This window comes from Miniopterus schreibersii, assembly GCF_964146895.1.
Source record: "Miniopterus schreibersii genome assembly, chromosome: 10".
Lineage (NCBI taxonomy): Eukaryota > Metazoa > Chordata > Mammalia > Chiroptera > Miniopteridae > Miniopterus > Miniopterus schreibersii.
The window spans coordinates 32,646,534-32,652,533 of record NC_138110.1 but is presented as its reverse complement, the minus strand read 5'-3'; positions in this window follow the sequence as shown (position 1 = coordinate 32,652,533).

Genomic DNA, 6,000 nt, shown 5'->3' with positions numbered 1-6,000 from the left:
CTTAAGTTTACATAGTAGAATGTCAAGATGCCCAAAGTGGGTAATGAATCCAATACTTAGTTTGGTTTTCTTTTGTGCCTCTGGAAATTAGGATAGAAATATTCTGCAGGTACACTAAAAGAACAATTTAATACATTCTACTTGTCTTTTTATTACTTTCCCCTTGAATTTTTATAGAAGATAAATCTTAGGAAGGAATTTTGTCATAATCTATGCAGATAAATGATTTCATGCCCCCCAAATTTTGAACTTTTTAAAGACAGACATATCTTGTGCCTGTTTGTATATCTAGTGTATACAATTGAAGCTCAAAAAGTCAACCTGAACTAAAATCTTAATTTTATGGAGAAAGGAAGAAAAAAAAGCAACAATGGAAATTTACAAGATAAATTTTTTCCTTGCAACATAAATTATTGTGAAAGAATAGCAGCGTTGCTAGAATTTTGTTGTATTTTATTTACGGACCTGAGTTATGGCCTCAGTGACAATTTTAAAAAAAATATGACCAAATATTATAAAGTATTATTAAAATGTTTCAAGAGAATAAGTGATAAGAAATTTCACAGTAAAAATGCAAACTCTCCCTCCCCCCTGTATCAATCGCTACACTGTAAGCTCCTTGAAGGAACTACCATGTCTTCTCATTTTTGTGACCCTAGTGTATTGTAAAAGGCACATAGTAGGCTTTCAAAACATGTTTGAATAAATAAATGGATGGATGTCATGCAGATCAATAGTACATCATCTTACCAGCACTAAAAACTGCAAATTCATATAATTTGTTTCCTTACCTTTAAATATAGGTTGAAATTTTACCATTTTTGCAAAAGATTTCTAACATCTCAAAGAAAGAATTAACCATTCCTTTTTTGTGTGTTCCTACCTTGTCCATTCTGTTAAGACAGCACTTTTAATATTATATTGCAGGTAGCTATTTACACATATGTCCCCATTCTAGCTCAGGCAGATTGTTTCTTAATCACTTTTTAAATCTGTGTTGCAGTTTCTGCATGTTATGTCCCAGAAGGCTCAGCAAATCTCTCTTGAATTGGATTTTAAAAGAGTAAAAATTAAGTGCCAATACTTGTTGAACATCTACAATGTTTTAGACCATGCACAAGGAAATTTAAAGAAGTTTTCCCCTTGGTTCTTATAATAATCTTATGAAGTGTTATAAATCCCTTTTAATGTCTGAGAAAACTAAGGGCAGAGAGATTAATAAGCCTGTCATCCTAGGCCAGACATTCAGTAAGTGAAGGGGGTGGGACTAACCCACGAGCTCCTTTCACTGAAACTGCTACTCAAGCTACTCCCAGAGCCATCTGAACTCATAATGAAGTCTACCCGTGTTTTACTTCACCTACCAACAGCCTGTGAAAGCACATCATGTTGAACATAGGATATTACGGATTTGTCGCTGGAGTCCTTTTAGGGTCATACCGTTTACCTTAGAATGTACTCCATTGTTTTTGCTTGAGACAAGTTCACCTTTGGGAATGAGTATTCCTCCTAGGATCCAAACACTTAGAAAGCAGGGACTATGCCTATTCTACTAAGTGATCCCCCATCAATGTCCAGAGCATTCCTGGATGTGATACAAGTCTGCCCTCCAGATGCTTATAATCTATGAGTGAATTAAAGGCAAACTCAAGGCTGATAATGAACATTAATGTACATGATGATGATAAAGAATATTCTTAACATATTTTGGCTTTGTGGCCTGTTACTCCTGTGCTTAAATCTTTGTTCTAATTCCTTACTAGCTGAAGGCTTTGGGTAGGCTACTTAAACTCCCCAGGCCATGCTTTCCTCAACTCTAAAATGAGGATGAACATAGATACCTGTCTGAGGGGTTAAATAAGATAAAGTCCATACTATAAATGGTAACCATTATTGTTACTATTATCCCCAGAAAAGCGTGGTATCCAAAAACAATGAGTGAGTTAGATTTGTATGTATGGGTTAAATGTCTCTAGCTAATATTTATTTAGAACCACCTTTTGGCTACTCCCAAACCATACAGAGACAAATGGGTAGAGATCTAATGCCCCAGACAGAGATTAAAGAGAACACAAATGTCATTTCCTTCTATTTCTTTGCAGTAGTTTACAGGGGCATTAGAGCAGGATGTGACATAAATTTTATGAAGATATCATACATTAAATATACATACTATTATACTCCATCTCGAATTACAGCAACATCAATTATGAGCATTACCTGTCAGTCGTTATTACTGGTGCTCTCTCTATAAACAAGCTCAAAAGTCCTGTGGTGATCTATTAGAGGTTTTCTGTATCCTTCCTCTGCCCCATTCTGATCCTTTTAGGCTTTTATGAGCAAACCGTTGATCATGACTAAAAGCAGCTAAGTGCATTCTTTCTTGGTGCTTAGCAGTTTCTCTGGAAGTCAGCAGACAATAATGTAGCCCTTAGTACAGACTCAGACCAAATTTAGTGAGTAGGGGAAAGAGCATGATATAAAGTTAAGGAAACATGGCCTTTCAAAAGGACAAATGAGGACAAATATTTTCAAGGTAACCTTTAAGTCACATGGCTGGGAATGTTTTCCTTTACAAATTTCCTATGTAAATTAATTCTGAACTTTTGGTCCTGAAAAGGAAAAAGTACTGAGTAAAATGGAATGAGCTAGTTGCTTAAATGACAAGAATAGAAATTTGTTTTTTATTTTATTTTTGTATATATATATTTCAATCCTCACCCGAGGATGTTTCTTGATTTTTTAGAGAGAGAGGAAGGGAGAGAGGGAGGGAGAGAAAAACATCTATCTGTTGCCTCCAGCACAAGTCCTGACTGGGAATTGAACCTGCAACCTAGGTATGTGCCCTGACCAGTAAACAAACTCAACAACTTTTGGTGTACCGAACAATGCTCCAACTAACTGAGCCACATCAGCCAGGACAGGAATATAAATTTGTAAGTTGTACATACCAGCTATCAGCTTGTAAGATGATAGAAAAATTATTCTAAATCCTGAGATAAAATAACAGTAAATTCTAAAATGAACTCCTCACTGTTCGTTGTAGAGGGAAGATCCCTTCAGTAAAGAGGAGCCCTGTCTGTTGTGAGTACTTAGACAGGGAGAGCCAGGCAGTGTTCTTGCCTTTTCTGTGATGATCACCCTCTTTGACACTGCAGTCACTACAGAAGTTTGGGTTAAGTTCTACAGAGACGCATTAGTTCTCTCCTTTGATTAGTCCATTGTTTTTCCCCCTGCCACCTAGTAAAACGGTATTGCTCATTGTACTAATAATTTAACTTTGGGAACAGAAATTGCATAATTAGGAATGCAAGGATATATCAATGTTAATATTTTTGAAGTAAACATTATATAGCTGATTTCTTATACCAATAATATATATTAGAAAAATAAAAATTACAATATTAGAAAAATAAAAATTACAGTAAGTCCTTAATTGATGATTTTGTTTTACTATTAAAAATATTTTTAAATTGCTTGTTTAGAATTTGCATCTTTTCATAGAAACAAGATGTGGTTAAGGCCCTTAGCCCAAAATATATCTAATAGATATATAGCCTATGTGTCCTTAAGCTCACCACATTTTTGGGTACAAATTATGATACATCTAGTCTGACAACTCCTAGATCATGTTCTTGCCCTCACCTGCTCAGCCAGGATATACAACTTCCTGAAGACGCTTTCCCAGAATTATTTCTGGAAGTCCCCAAGATATCTTCTAAATGTACCCATGAGATGTTGATTTTGCTATTCTTACTATGTTGATGCCTATTACAGGAAATATCAAGGACACTGGCTTATTTAACTACTTGGATTTTTGGAATGGGAGAAAGAAAATACAGAAGTAAGATATAAGAGGTTAAATAAAAGCCCTATAGTCCTGATTTTGATAGGAAGTATCCATTTGATAGGAAGTATACATATTTTTCTAATTCTATCCTCTGAAAAGGTTGAAAAACAATGATCATCGCAGTAGCAGTCAGCATCCTTGGCATTCAGGCTGTGGTCTCAAAACACCATTTCCTATGAGGAAGAACCACATATCCTTGAAGAAGTGGGTGATTACAGGTCTAGGGCAGGAATTTTACAAAATGAGCCTGGGAAATCTTGTCATATCAGAAAGCAAGGATGCAATTCAAGATTCGCAAGGATGCATTAGAAGGACTCAGGAGCCAATGTGGTAGGCTCTCACTGGCCAATTTAAGCACCAGTTTCTGAATTGGATTGAAATACATCAAATAAATTCATGAACCAACTCATTGGTCACCATTAGAAAGTACCAGAGAGTCAATTTAATATTTTTTAAATTGGTAAATAAAGACAAAAAAATCAAGCATTTTGTCTATTTTTAATACAAACTGTATCTTAGAGTAACCAAATAGTTGATGAAGTAAAGTATCCCTTATTAGAAATACTCCAATTAACCAATGAACAAGTATTTTAATATCAGTAATCTCAAGGCAGCCCTCTAAAGGCCTCTTTCTTTCTTGGTCTCAGGAACTAGCCCCCCTTCTCTTTCCTTTGGGCCCAGAGCTTGCATTAGTTTTGTGACATGACATGATTCTACTATCCCTTGAAGTTTTTCTCCATCTTACACACATCTTTGTGAATAATTTCTTTATTAAACGCTCCTAGAATTATTCTAATTCATGTGTGTCATCTGTTTCCTGTGTTGACTTTGACTGATACTGTAACTCATTCCTTAAATGACCCCAAAAAAACCAATTGCTCAACATAAAACTTTGGGATTGGTTTCTAAATATAGAGTGACCCAAAAAATGTATGCACGCTTTAAGGGCTGATAGCTCAATTTTGAAAATGAAATGCATTTTAATAAACACTGTCTTTACAATTATTAAAAGTGTATACATTTTTGGGGGGACACCCTATATTTCAGGACTACAGGAATAAAATCATTTCCAGGGAGGGATAGGATATGAATAATCAACAGCATGTGGGGCCTTGATGATTTTGAAATTATTACAGGTGGTAGAAGGCGTTGGAGAATGGTAGAAGACAGGGTTGTAGGACAGCAAATGGCTGTGGCATGTAGTTGCTGTTGCAACAATAGTGATTACGGATTGTGGAGTCACTTGGCTTCTTCTGGCCCTAGAGAGCATACATAGGGAAAAAGAGAAATTGAAAGCTTTGAAACATCAATGAAGAAAATATGTGGAGAACCAGAAATCCACCATGGCATCTTTAGAGCAGTTTCTTATAGTTGCATGGAAGATATTGTTGAGGACCAAGCCTAGGGTACAAGTGTAATAAGGACACTATTGGGTAAGACATGAGACCCTGAAACAAAGAATGTGGACATATTAGCATCATGGGTCTGAGAACGCTGATTCTCACAAATTGATGCCAATTCTTCTCATTTCTTCTAAGCCCATAATGAGAGTTAGATTCTAGCATAACAGGAGGGAGAGGTAAAATGCTTGTGCAAAGAGGATACACTGAAAGAGTCACAAGAACCTTCTAATCAGCAGAAGCTTGGGAAACATATAGAACAGCACTAGGCCAAGAGACATGGATTCATTTACCCAGGATTTTGGACTTAATGTGTCTTGAGCACCTGGAAATAGCATAATCATTGTGGAGGTTGATTAATTAAAGTCTGGACTCAACCATGTCCTATAAATAAATAGATCAAAATGTTAGAATGTCCCTGGCATACTGTTGAGGAAGGAGTGACATGAAAAGCTCATGGAACTGAGAATGTTGACGTTGAACTCGTCAGCCACTGCCTAACCATATCCCATGGGTGAAGCCGGAGACCATTCCTTCCATCAGGGCATGATGAGATGTATTGAGGTAGAGGATCACCATCTTCAAAGAGCTCCGTGGAGGCTCTATTTTTAGGCCAGAGAAGATAGTGGGGCTTTACATAAATTGAGTTCTCTGATATCACTGGGAAAAATGGGATTCTGGGTTAGTGGGCCAGACTGTTGAACTTAACTGTCAGAGATAAGATAGGCACAATTATCACAATACAACAAT